This window comes from Triticum urartu, chromosome 7A (assembly GCF_056163025.1).
Source record: "Triticum urartu cultivar PI428250 chromosome 7A, HENAU_Tu73, whole genome shotgun sequence".
In the NCBI taxonomy this organism is placed as follows: Eukaryota; Viridiplantae; Streptophyta; class Magnoliopsida; order Poales; family Poaceae; genus Triticum; species Triticum urartu.
The window spans coordinates 113,367,774-113,382,313 of NC_141879.1; positions in this window are offsets into that span (position 1 = coordinate 113,367,774).

Below are 14,540 nucleotides of genomic sequence, written 5' to 3' on the forward strand. Positions count from 1 at the left end.
CAGAAGGCCTTTCTCCTTGAGAAGGGCGAAGCCGAAGAGCGCCAGCGACTTGCCGCTGTGAAGCTAGCCACGGAGGAGGGTGAGCTGGCGCAGCGGAAGGTCAATCTTGACGCCCACGAGGAGGAGCTTGCCTCGCGCGAGGAGAAACTTGGCGGCGCCCTCAAGCAAGCGGAGGACGCTGCCGCCGCCGCCGAGGCCGCCAAGGAGGAGTTGAAGACGAAGGTGGCGCGGCTGGAGGCCGATCTCTCCGAGAAGGGCAAGGAGCTCAGCGCCACCAATGTCTCCAACGTGGATCTTGAGTTGAAGCTAACCACTTTGACCAAGACTCTGGACAGCGCCAAGAAGTGGGAGGCGTCCTTGAAGGAGGAAATCAAGGCCGACAAGGCGCTGCTGGAGAGTGCTGCCGCCGCCCAGAACGCCTTCAGGGAGACCGTGACGCACTGGACGGAGAGTCTTGTGAACGCCGCCACGGACATCGACAAGGAGCTGGCGCAACTGGGGATGGAGGATCTCGGGTATCCCTCCGACGACAACCTCCAACCTAGCGCCAAGCTCGTTCTGTTCTTCAAGGGCGTGGCGACGGCCCTTCAGCGACTCCGGGAGAGGATCCCCAAACAACTGGCTGACGAGTCGCGCAAGATCTGCGTGGGGGCCCTCCAGAAAGTATTGATGAAGGTGGCCTTCCGCAATCCGGGCCTCTGCCTCACCAACATCCTCAGGACCTTGCCGCCAGAGGCTGATCTGGAGGAGCTCAAGGCCCTTGTCGCACCCATTGTGGACAAGGTGAGAGGGATCAAGAGGGTTGAAGGCGATCGCGTAGATTAGGCCGCCCATTTCTTCTTCCCTTGTCGCTGTTTATCTTGTCATGAAAACAATCTGTTAGAGCCGCGACAAGTTATTTTGTAATATAAATTTATTTTGGGTAGCCATTGCAATGTTATTCCCTTTACTTGACTCTTTGCTTTGTATGCTTTTACCCTACGCTTTTAGGGAACTTGCCGGTGCAGGCACCTTGGCCGCGAGCGCTGAGTGCGGAATGTCAGCAGCCTGCTGGCGGTGCCGCTACCGGCAAGAAACCTTGTCGCGACTAGTTGCAGCTCACTTAAGTTGTCGAGCGGACTCGAAACAAAGTAAGGGCGCTAGCAGCTCACTTAATTTGTGGAGCGGACTCGAAACAAAGTAAGGGCACTAGCAGCTCACTTAAGTTGTTGAGCGGACTCAAAACAAAGTAAGGGTGCAACTAGCTATGAGTTGGTTCCTCCGCGCATAGGTTTTCCATACAAAGTGCGGTCGTTCAAGGGAAATAACTTAAATTTAAAAAATCTGATTGCTCAAACTTTGGCAACTTAGCTTTTCTGTTGTTTGCTTCCGGCAAGGCAAAACTTCCCTTGAACGACGCCTGGTCCATACCATCGTCTTCTCCTTCCCCCCCCCCCCCCCCCGGCAAACTTGTGGGCGAGGGGAACCTTCCTTTCAAAAGAAAGAAGAGACAATACAGATATGGGCCTTTACGGCTCGTTATTGCTTACCGTGGGGTAGGTGCTGCACAAAGTGTCAGATCATATATGCCAAAAAATAGAAAGCATGAAATTGACAAAATGTGCGGAGCACATGAGCTTTAGTTATGCACGGGGTCTGCGCCCGGCTTTGTACAAAGGATTACATGCAACAGCGGCAAGACTTGTACAAAAGGTGGTTGCCGGAACAGGTTCCGGCAACCGCGCCTTACGGGTAAAACTTACGAAGATGCTCGATATTCCAGGAGTTGCTCACCGGAATTCCATCCTCGGTCTCAAGGCAGACAGCGCCAGGCCTAGTGACTCGTTTCACCCGGTAAGGGCCTTCCCACCTCGGCGTCAACTTGTTGGAATTCTTGGCGGACTGAACTCGCCGAAGAACAAGGTCGCCTACCTCGAGACTTCTGGCGTTAACTTTGCGGCTATGGTAGCGGCGCAAAGCTTGCTGGTAGCGAGCAGCTCGCACAGCAGCCTGAAGACGGTCTTCCTCAAGGAGCAGCGCGTCATCTTGTCGCAGTTGCTCTTGCTCAAGCTCATCATAAGCAAGCACTCGAGGTGACCCGTATACGAGTTCCGTGGGGATAACTGCCTCTGCTCCATAGACTAGAGCGAAAGGTGTCTGGCCAGTGGCTCGATTTGGCGTCATCCTGATCGACCAAAGAACCACCGGCAGCTCCTCGATCCAGTTTCTTCCGCTCTTGTGCAGCCTGTCGAAAGTTCTGGTCTTGAGCCCGCGCAGCACTTCAGCATTTGCCCTCTCCGCTTGACCGTTGCTTCTCGGGTGAGCAACAGAAGAGAAGCAGACCTTGGCGCCAAGATCTTGGACGTACTGCATGAAGGTGCGGCTCGTGAATTGTGTACCATTGTCGGTGATTATCCTGTTAGGGATCCCGAAGCGGCAAACAATCGACCTGAAGAACTTGACGGCTGACTGTGCGGTCACCTTCCTCACTGGTTCCACTTCCGGCCACTTTGTGAACTTGTCGATTGCAACGTACAAGTACTCAAAGCCCCCGATAGCTCGGGGAAAGGGGCCGAGGATATCGAGCCCCTAGACTGAAAATGGCCAGGATAAAGGGATCGTCTGGAGAGCTTGAGCTGGTTGGTGTATCTGCTTGGAATGGAACTGGCACGCTTCACACTTGGTTACTTGTGCAGTTGCATCCTGGAGGGCTGTTGGCCAGAAGAAACCTTGCCGGAATGCTTTGCCGACAAGTGCTCTTGCACCAATGTGGTGACCACATATGCCTTCATGTATCTCTGCCAACAGCTTTTGTCCATCTTCCCGGTGAATACACTTCAATTTCACACCGTTCAGTCTTCTTCTGTACAGTGTCTTGTCGACAAACTGGTACATACTTGACTGCCGGGCTACTCTCTCCGCTTCTTCTTGCTCTTCGGGAAGTTCTCCTGTCTGAAGGAAACGGACAATCTGCTGCGCCCATGCTGGAGCTTGTGGCTCGACAACAAGGACTAAAGGCAAATTTGCGGCTGCGGGAACGTCCGCTTCTACGGCAAGAACCTGCGGCTCTGCCGGAGCTTGACGTTCCCCGACAAGCTTGCCGGAGCAAAACTTGTCGGGAGTTTCTGCTTCAACGGAACGAACCCTAGGGCTTGCCGGAGCATCTTGCTCCTCAGCGCTCTTGGTGTTGGTCTCAGCTGCTGCGGGAACATCCGCTTCTACGGCGAGAAGCTGCGTCTCTGCCGGAGCTTGACGTTCCCCGACAAGCTTGCTGGAGCAAAACTTATCGGGAGCTTCTGCTTCAACGGAACAAACCCTGGGGCTTGCCGGAGTAGACTGCTCCTCAGCGTTCTTGGCGTTGATCTTGGGGACCTTCTTGACGGCGGCTTCGGGAAGCTCTGCCGGCAAATAGTCACCAGAAATCAACTTCCTCTTCTTGCTCTGTCCAGTTGATGGTGTCACGGACGGTTGAGTCAGCCTGAGCACAAAGATCCCTGGTTCCACAGGTAGCTTAAGTGCAGCGCACTTTGACAGGCCATCGGCAATGGCGTTCTGAGCTCTTGGAACATGTTCCATTTGTAGGCCGTCAAAGTGCTCTTCTAGCTTTCTCACTTCGTCAACGTAAGCTTCCATCAACGGACTCTGATAACTCTTGTTTACTTGGCGGACGACAAGCTGTGAGTCACCCCTGACAATGAGCTTCTTGATCCCAAGGTCTGCCGCGATCCTGAGACCGGCAAGCAATCCTTCATACTCTGCAGTATTGTCTGTTGCCTGCTCCTTGGGAAAGTGCATCTGGACTATGTACTTGAGGTGCTCTCCAGTGGGTGCGACAAGCAGCACACCAGCGCCGGCGCCTTGCAGCGAAAAGGCACCATCAAAGTACATCAGCCATTCTTTGCTCGCTTCCTTGACGGGGATGCTCGTTTCTGGAATTTCTTCATCTGGTGTTGGCGTCCATTCTGCTATAAATTCTGCCAATGCTCTGCTCTGGATAGTTGAAGTACTTTCAAACTTGAGGCCAAAGCTTGACAGTTCCAGTGCCCACTCAACAATCCTGCCTGTCGCTTCTGGATTTTGTAATATCCTCTTCAGCGGAAAGCGAGTGACAACTGTGATCTCATGTGCTTGGAAGTAATGGCGCAGCTTTCTCGAGGCCATGAGGAGGCCGAAAAGCAATTTCTGCACGCCAGAGTACCTTGACCTAGCCCCCTGCAAAAGGGAACTGACAAAGTAAACTGGGCGCTGCACCATTTTCTTCTGTGTCTCCTCGTGCATCTGCGCAGATCCATCTTTGTCGGGGCCAGAGCTTGCCGGGGAAGCCCCTTGCTTGTCGCTGGACGCGCTTGCCGTGGTTGCTGGCTCGTCATCTGCCTCCCTCTCTGCTACTAACGCAGCACTAACCACTTGATTGGTTGCCGCTATGTACAGCAGCAACTTCTCTTGTGGCTTAGGTGCGACAAGTATTGGAGGGGAGGACATGTATCTCTTCAAGTCTTGCAGCACAGCCTCCGCTTCCGGAGTCCATTTCATTGGACCTGCCTTTTTCAATAATTTGAAAAACGGTAGGGCGCGCTCAGCAGACCTAGAGATAAACCTGCTGAGAGCAGCCACGCAACCGGCCAGTCTTTGTACATCCTTGACGCGCTTGGGTGCTTCAATCTTCTCAATGGCCTTGATCTTGTCGGGATTGGCTTCAATTCCCCGCTGAGACACGAAGAACCCGAGAAGCTTGCCGGAAGGAACTCCAAACACACACTTCTCTGGGTTGAGCTTGAGGCTGATCTTGCACAGATTTGCAAAGGTTTCATCCAAATCTTGAATCAGAGTTGCCCTGTCCTTGCTCTTGACCACTATATCATCCATGTAGGCTTCCACATTTCTGTGTATTTGCGGCTCAAGGGCGACATGGACTACTCTTGCAAATGTTGAACCAGCATTTTTTAATCCGAAAGGCATTCGTACGAAACAGTACGTGCCACATGGAGTAATAAATGTGGTCTTCTCCTCATCCTCTTCTGCCACGAAGATCTGATGATATCCTGAATATGCGTCAAGAAATGAAAAAAAATCACATCCGGCTATGGAGTCAACAATTTGGTCAATGCGCGGCAAAGGAAATGGGTCTTTGGGACAAGCTTTCTTAACATCGGTAAAATCGATACAAAGTCTCCATTTCCCGTCTGCCTTGCGCACGACTACAGGATTGGCCAACCACGTAGGATGGAGCACTCCTCTGACAAGGCCTGCTGCTTCCAACTTCTTGATCTCTTCTGCTATGAACTCTTGGCACTCCACTGCTTGCTTCCTGACCTTTTGCTTGACGGGCCGCGCATGAGGACAAACGGCAAGGTCATGCTCAATCACTTTCCTCGGAACACCGGGGATGTCAGACGGTTGCCACGCAAACACGTCGACATTCGCCCGCAGGAAAGCAACGAGCGCACTTTCCTATTTAGGGTCGAGAGTGGCACTGATGGTGAAGGTACCACCAGTGCCGTCCTCCTTGGCGGACACCTTTTTCGTCTCTGGCGGAGCTGCCATCGTCTTCTTACACTTGCCGGTGGAGCTCGATGGTGCGTCCTCAACGGCAGCGCAGCACTCCGAAGAGGTGCGCTTGCCGGAGTGGGCATCAGAACTCTTGCCGGACTTGGTCGTCTTCCCCCCGGGAGCTTCAGCGGCAAGTGACTCGTGTTCTGCTGCGGCTGCTGCTTCCCGGTAGATCTTGTCGGCACAGATCAGAGCATCTTTCTTGTCGCCGGGGACAGAGATGACGCTTATCGGGCCTGGCATCTTCAGCATGTTATACGCGTAGTGAGAGGCTGCCATGAACTTGGCGAGTGCTGGACGGCCAACTATTCCATTGTAAGGCAATGGAATATCGGCAACGTCAAATGTGACCCTCTCAGTCCTGAAGTTCAGCTCGTTGCCAAATGTTACGGGCATCGTGACTTTCCCCTTCGGCTTGCTCCTTCCCGGGTTAATTCCTTGGAATGTGCCGGTCTCTTCGAGCTCGTTGTCAGGGATCTGGAGTTTCTGGAGTACAGCGGAGGAGATCAGGTTCAAGCCGGCCCCGCCGTCAACTAACATCTTAGTGACCTTGAGGTTGCGGATAGTTGGTGAAACCAACATCGGCAAGCACCCGACCGCAGTTGTGCGATCAGGGTGGTCCTCAATGTCAAAGATGATAGGCATGCTGGACCATTTCAGAAGCTTGCGTGACTCGACAGGTGGCTCCGCTGCATTGACTTCCCGCACCCACTGCTTGAGTTGGCGGTGTGAAGTGTGCAGAGAAGCACCGCCGTCAACGCACAAGACCTCTGTGGCTTTCTGAAACTCCTGCTCACTGGTCGCAACATCATCCATGTCTTCGTCGTCGTCGTCGTCTTCATCGTTGTCGCGGCCGCGGGGAGGTCTGTCTCCTTGTCGCTGCTTGGCCTTGCCACGGCGTCCTCCCCGGCCGGCGCGCTTCATGCCGGATTCTCCAGCACCTCCTTGGGCCCTCTCCTTGTCGCGTCGCTCGTACTCAGCCTTTTGCTGCTGGACAAGGTGCTCAACCTTCTTGCAGCTCTGGAGGTCATGGCCCTTGGTGCGCTGAATCTTGCAGTACTGCTTGTCGGTGCCGTCCTGCTTGTCGGCGACTGCCACAACCTGGCAGTTGGTGCACGGGGCAACTTCCTTGCCGGAGCTACCAACTTTGGCCTTCTTGGCGCCACCTTCGTTGCCGGACTGCTCAACGACTAGCACCTCTTTGCATTTCTTCTTCCTGTTCCGCCGCCGGTTTTTCTTTGCCGGGGCACCATCCTCACTGTCAGATCCTTCTGCTCCGGTCTTCTCTCCGGGGAGTTACCTCCCTTCCTCAGCACGTGCACACTTGTCGGCCAGGGCATACAGCTCACTGACGTCTCTGATCCTGGACATCGCCATCTCCTCCCGCATCCTGCGGTTACGCACGTTCTGATGGAACGCGCTGATGACCGCGGCGGGGTGGACGTCTGGGATGTTATACTGTACACGGCTGAACCTCTGAATGTACTTGCGCAGGGGCTCTCCTTCCTTCTGCGCGAGCAGATGAAGGTCACTCTCTTGGCCATGAGGTTTGTGGCCGCCTGTAAAGGCGCCGACAAACTGATGGCATAGATCAGCCCAGGAGGATATGGAGTTGTCTGGCAAGTGCATGAGCCAGGACCTGACGTTGGGCTTGAGCACCAACGGGAAGTAGTTGGCAAGGATCTTGTCGTCCCGCCCCCCGGCAGCCTGCACCGTGATGGTGTAGATGCTGAGGAACTCCGACGGATGCGTCTTGCCGTCATACTTCTCTGGTACATCTGGTTTGAAATTCTTCGTGCTGGGCCACTGGACTTGCCGCAGCTCACGAGTGAACGCAGGGCAACCTTCCACGTACGGCAAGTCGCCTGGTTCCCCTGGCGCATGCATGTCAAGAGAGGGCCCAGCGCGCTGGTCTGATTGACGTCGCGCTTCCCTTCGGCGCTCGATGCGAGTACGAGCGTCTTCTTGTTGTTGTTCTTGAAGAACTGGGCGCTGATCGCAACGAGCTCGCGGATCTGACGACGCGGTGGAGTCGCTGTCGAGGTGGATCCGGCGAGTCAGCGATCTCGGCCTTCGGGGCGGAGAGTGCACAGTAGTTGCACCCCCACCAGTCTTGTCGTCTCCGGCTCGTGCCTGGCTGGCTTGCCGCGGCTGTGACGTGCTCGGTTGCCGTGGAGTGTCGCCGTTGGCGAAGCCGATGAGACTCTGGATGGTTGCCCTCCAATCGTCGATCTTGTCCGCCAAAGCTTCTGCTGCAGTGGCGGGCGGTGGTGACGAACGGTGCGAGGAGCGGGATATATTCGGACTTCTAACCACGTTAGAAGGAGCAATATCCTGTCCAGGCGACCGTGCCTCGCTCGTGCCAGCATGTTGGCGTGCATGGTGGTCCTGAGCGCTCCCAAATCCACCAGCCCGATCTTGGTCTAGCAAACGCATGGTACCGTGAGTACCATGACGCTGCCGGTCCCGCGCCTCTTGAGACAGGCGCGGTGCATGTACGGACGCCGAGGTCTTGGAGTGCGCCCGGTCGTTGTGGGAGCCGGCTACGCCGCCGATGGGCAGCGCAGCCTTGTCCTTGGACTTGGCAGCACCGTGAGCTCCCTCACCGACGCCCGTTCTTCCGCCGGCGTCCGTCCCACCAGCCGTTTGCTCCGGCGATGGTGGGTTCGGCGCGGACGGGGTAGCCGCCTCCGAAACCTTCTTCTTCGGCGGCATGTCGATGAAAATGATGAAGATCTAGCTCGCGAGAACGCCGGATCTGGTTCACACAACTTCGACGCCCCCTACCTGGCGCGCCAAAGATGCCGGGGTACTGATCCACGGGCACCTATGGGACCGGTGGTCCGGGTCCCTTTCGGTTCGGCGGGGGCAGAGATCGTGCAAAGATCGGATCGAGGCGATGCACGCGAGCGGTTTACCCAGGTTCGGGCCGCACGGATGCGTAAAACCCTACTCCTGCTTTGTGGTTTGTATTGATTTCTTGCTCGGGAGCGCGGAGTGCTACAGTATACACCCGCAGCTAACAAGACCGAGCGTGAGTGTTCGAACCAGCTAACCCCCCTCTATGTTGCACACGGGCCTCCTTTTATATGCTCAAGGGGTTACCGACAGGTGGCAACGGAGGTAAAGGGCAAAAATGGAAAGGTGCTGTGGTAGGTACAGCTACCTGCTACAGTGTATCATACCTAACCCTGACGGCAGGGGACAAGGGCCTTAAATGCCCTTCTGTGTTGCCTAAACAGTGCGAAAAGGGACCGCCAGGGACGCCAACGTTCGCCACGATGGCGATCTTGTTAGCGCCGCTTGCCACCGCACGCCGCTGGCTGCACAGCCTCCCGCCACGTACGCCTGGAAGGGCCCCAGAGCGACACGTTGGTGGATGTGCTGGAGCGCGGGCCCAGGGAGGTAGCTTGCCGCGGCAAGCGTCTTGCCGCTGTCGTTGTCTTGTCGCGTCCGGGAGCTTGTCGCTCACCGGGCCTTGCCGGGGCGCATGGTGCGCCGCGGCAAGTTCCTTGCAATGCCTTGGGTGGCCTTCCCGGCAAGCTCCTCTTGCCGGGGTCTTGGGATGCTTTTGTTAGCCATCCCGGCAAGCTCCTCTTGCCGGGGTCTTGTCTTCTTGACTTGGACACTTTGTTCTTGAATGGCTCCAAAGGAACCACGGAGGACCTTGGCGGTCACCCGGCAAGCCTTGTCGCGGGATGCTGCGACTGCCCGTGCACAAGTTCGGGATACTAGGGTACCCCTACTCTAGTACACCGACAAACTGCATCCCGAGGGAACAAAAACAAGGATGACCAGAAGTTAACAGACTTTAGCTATGAAATTGCTACTGCATCTCTCATAAACTGGGTGTCCCATAATTATGTTGGTCCACCAAAATATATCCAATATTGTTTGATCAGTTAGGTGACGCAAACTATTCTTCATTCTTTTCAATTTGGATCACTAGATGGATGGTAGGCCAAAATTGTTTTTGAGATTTTTGGCATAAAAAAGAAAATAGGAAACTCAAATAAGTAAATGAGTCAAACGGAAAAACAAGAAGAAACAAATAATGCAAAATCTATGCTAATCTCTTTGTTAAATTAGAAGGTGCGGGAGGTAGGTTAGATTTAGTTAATTTTCATCTAGATTGGAATTAGCAAATTCATAGATTAAAACTTGATTAGGAATTAACCTCAAATATCACTTATAATATGCATGATCCTTTCACTATGTATGCATGCGCTTCATTCCATGCTGCCTCAGATTGATCTTAGGAGACCTTGAATGGTGTGTACCACGCGACATCCGTGAGAGCCCCTTGTACGGGTTGGTGATGGCAAGGATAGGTCGTATGTCACACGCGAGCTAAGCATGCTCATCCACGTCCATGTTAGAGAGAACTATTGCACTTGTCCCATGTCATGTACATGTCGACGGGGAAGTAGACGACGAGCGACCAAAGCGACACTATATTAATGTGGCCAAGGAAGCCGATGAAGGGATAGACCAAACATAACGTACTAAGACATAACTCCTAGCCCTCAAGGATGGCCTAAAGCTACACGATGCACCAGCATGGAGGAGGCGCTCTTGGGCAACCTCTACCATGAGTTCTCCGCCCTCGATGAACTAGTAGAAGGTTTTAGTTGTAGACGTTGTGCACTATGGTGTAAATGTAGCTGACTTCCATGAATGAGAAGGGGTATTAGAACCGCAAAGAAGTTTGATGTTGTTTTGCAAGTCGCTAAATGTTGTGTAGCCATGCGCACCCATCAAAGATGCCTTGCCCATCACCGAGTTCTACGCCAGCTTCGATTACACTATATCCTAAACCAAATGAAATTCCTCATCATCATATTATTTAACTACAAATTTAACGTATGTATATGTGCAATATGCTATGGAATTTTGACCATCGCTCATGCTATTTATCAGTCCAATTGCATATCCACATTTTCGGTGGTAAAATTGCCACATGAAAAAGTGACTACATAAAAAAGAATTGTGATTGTGTGTCTTTAATACACTAGATATTCTTCGAACACTATAATGGGGCATAAATGTTTTATCCGCAATTTCATGGTTTACTTATCATTTATTGTTGCAAAGTGAATCAATATTTATTGACTTGGAAAAGTATGATTCTATTTTGTAAGACGGATATATAAGACGTAGGAGTGTTGAGGAGATTTTCGAGGAAAACTAGTAGAAACAAATCAGCAAAGACAAAAATGGAAATGTTGTTGACGTCGAAAGAAAGGAACTTACAGTGAAACCCTTCTATGGTTCTTTCATATTTATAGGAGAGATTTTATATATTAGCTAAACTTTCAATGTATGACATTCCATGGTTCTCCCCATTCCGTCAGCATGGCTACTAACACGCGGCTAGCATGCATGCTAGCCCTTGAATCATGGCCATGTTTGATGCTTGTTCTTACAATACTTTTCCAAGCCTTAGCATAATAACAACATGTTTCAATATCCAAATGACTGAGCTAACTGAGTTTTATAGGAAGAGAGCTAAGAGGCACTCGACTACTAATGAAAATGGGACTAACAATTTCTTTCACAATACGGATCTTAAAAGAAGATGAAAGAATAGGATTAGTGCGATTTTTTACCATAATAATAACATGTTTCAATATCCTGATGATATTGTTGCTTGCTTTATTAATTACTTCACTAAACTTCTTAGTTCCAGTAATCCTAATTTAGATGTTCTTTCTCCTCTTAGTAAAATTATTGATAGTATGGCGGATTGTCCAACTGTGCTAGACAAAGAAGAAGTTTTGCAAGTGCTAAAAGGAATGATAAGGAATGCCTCTCCTATACCTGATGGACTAAGTGTGGCCTTCTATCTTTTGGCATGGAAACGGATTAGCGATGATGTTACCAAGCTAGCTAGTCGAAGACTTCTATGGCAAAGGCAATCATCAATTGAATGGAACTTTTATAACTTAGATTTCAAAAAAAGATAATGTCAAATCTCCTCAAGATATAAACCCATTAGCCTATGTAATGTAAATCATCACAAAAACATTGTCTAGTAGACATAAGGATTTTTTACTTGACTATATTCATGAATCTTAACAAGCTTTCATTCAACGTAGGATAATACCCAACAATATTATGATATCCCAAGAAAACACTCACTCCTTTCAACTTGCTTCTTGGAAACATAAAGGTTCATGCCTAAAATTGATCTTCCTAAATCTTTCGATTGGATACAATGGAGCTTCATCAAGAGGCAATTGCTCTGTGAAGGGTTGCATGGTCATTTAGTAGATCTTATACTTGAATGTGTATCCTTTGAAGTTAACATCAATGGCCAAAGGTTTGGTAGCTTTAAGGGATCTTGAGGTATCTAACAAGGATATCTCTGTCTCCATATTTGTTTATTCTCATGTCAACCGCTTGTCGCTTCCCATGTAGGAGACTTTAAATGCCACACATTGGAGCGACATTCAGCCGGGCCCATCTTCTCCCCTATCCACTCATTAATGTTTCTCGATGACTTGATTGTTTGTAGCAAGGTAGATAACAATGATCCTAGTAGTTCTCATATAATCAATTCGTTCTATGCATCCCCTAGTCCAACTCCGGATCGGAATAAACCTGCCATTTTGTCTAGCAAAAATATTAATGATTCCCATAGAAATGCCATTTAAAAATATTTTTCCTACTCCAGACATTGACCTTAACACTATCTAACTTAGTCATCCTCTTATTCTTCCAGGTAGGAATAGAGCTGCTGCATGTAGCTTTATTATTGAAAAAATTAAAGCTAAATTAAATATCTACAAGGCAAATAGGCTCTCACGTGTAGCTAGGAACACTCTCTTTAAATTTATTTATGCGTATTTGCTAGTTTATTACATATCTACTATTCTTTTGAATAAAGGCGCCATATCCAAGCTTACTTATATTATTAGAAAATTTTGGTGGGCACGAATCCAGAATGATAATGAGTCTAAGCCTATCTCTTTTAGAGGAAGGATATTTGCAAATCTATGCACGAGGGAGGGTTAGGCATTAGAGATTTAAGCATTGTGAACAAATCTTTAGTGGCTAAGGCAACTTGGAGAATTATCAATAATCCTTCCTCCTTAATTACCCAACTTCATAAAGCCAGATACTTCCATAATTCCTCTATTTGGAAATCTAATACACTTTCGGTCCCAAGTCTGCCTTCTAGGCTTCTTGAAGGAAATATTCCCTAGAGGCAATAATAAAGTTGTTATTTTATATTTCCTTATTCATGATAAAGGTTTATTATTCATGCTAGAATTGTATTGATCGGAAACTTATATACATGTGTGAATACATAAACAAATACAGTGTCACTCGTAAGCCTCTACTAGACTAGCTCATTGATCAAAGATGGTCAAAGTTTCCTAACCATAGACATATGTTGTCATTTGATAAGGGATTGCATCATTAGGAGAATGATGTGATGGACAAGACCCATCCGAGCTTAGCATATTGATCTTTCAGTTTATTGCTATTGCTTTCTTAGTCAAATACATATTCCTTCGACTATCAGATTATGCAACTCCCCGATACCGAAGAAATTCCTTGTGTGCTATCAAATGTCACAACGTAATTGGGTGATCATAAAGATGCTCTACAGGTACCGCCAAAGGTGTTTGTTGAGTTGGCATAGGTCGAGATTAGGATTTTTCACTCCAAGTATCATAGAAGTATCTTTGGGCCCTCTCGGTAATACACATCATAAGAAGCCTCGCAAGCAAGATGACTAATGAGTTAGTTGCAAGATGATGTATTATGGAACAAGTAAAGAGACCTGCCGGTAACGATATTGAACTAGGTATGAAGATACCGACGATCGAATCTCGGGCAAGTAACATACCGATGAACAAAGGGAATTACGTATGTTGTCATAAGGTTTGACCGATAAAGATCTTCATAGAATATGTAGGAGCCAATATGGACATCCTGGCTCCACTATTGGTTATTGACCAGAGAGGTGTCTCGGTCATGTCTACATAGTTCTTGAACACGTAGGGTCCGCACACTTAACGTTCATTGACGATATAGTGTTATATGAGTTATATGATTTGGTGATCGAATGTTGTTCAGAATCCCAGATGAGATCACGGACATGACGAGGAGTCTCGAAATGGTCGAGAGGTAAAGATTGATATATAGGATGATGGTATTTGGACGCCGGAATAGTTTTGGAGTGCATGAGGTAGTCATCGGGTCACCGGAAGGGGTTCCGGACTCCCCCGGTAAATGTATGGGCTAAATGGGCCAATGGAGGGGACATACCAGCCTAATAGCGAGATGGTGTGCCCCTCTACATGGACGTCTGGCCCTAGGGGAAGGAAAGGGGAGGGGTGGCCCCTCCTACCTTTCCCTCCTCGTGAGAGAAAGGAAAGGGGGGCTCCTCATTTTACCTTCCTCCTCATGAGAGAAAGGAAAGAGTATATTCGGAATTTTCTGGTGCAGCAGGCGATCATCTGTAATAAGGGGCTCTCCGGGAGGAAGTTGTTACGAGATCCTAATGTTAGAGTTCGCAAAATCGTTTAACCCTAATGGAAGAGAGATCAGAGTCCCAGAGTATAGACGAGGAATAAAAGATTCTAATACCACCCAATTGGCGACGTGGGCCCGTAAGCCACACAGCAAAGTTAGTAAAACAGTTTTCAGTTTATAGATTCAACTTCGGCCAAGGAGTTGGAAAGGGGGATCCTACAGGCAGTCGGCTCTGATACCAACTTGTGACGCCCCCAATTTGACTGTACACTAATCATACACGCAAATGTGTACGATCAAGATCAAGGACTCATAGGAAGATATCACAACCCAACTCTAGGCACAAATTAAAAATAATACAAGCTTTATCTTACAAGCCAGGGGCCTCGAGGGGTCGAATACATAAGCTCGAATACACAAGAGTCAGCGGAAGCAACAATATCTGAGTATAGACATGAGTTAAACACGTTTGCCTTAAGAAGGCTATCACAAAAACAACATCGATTGAAAAGGCAAGGCCTCCT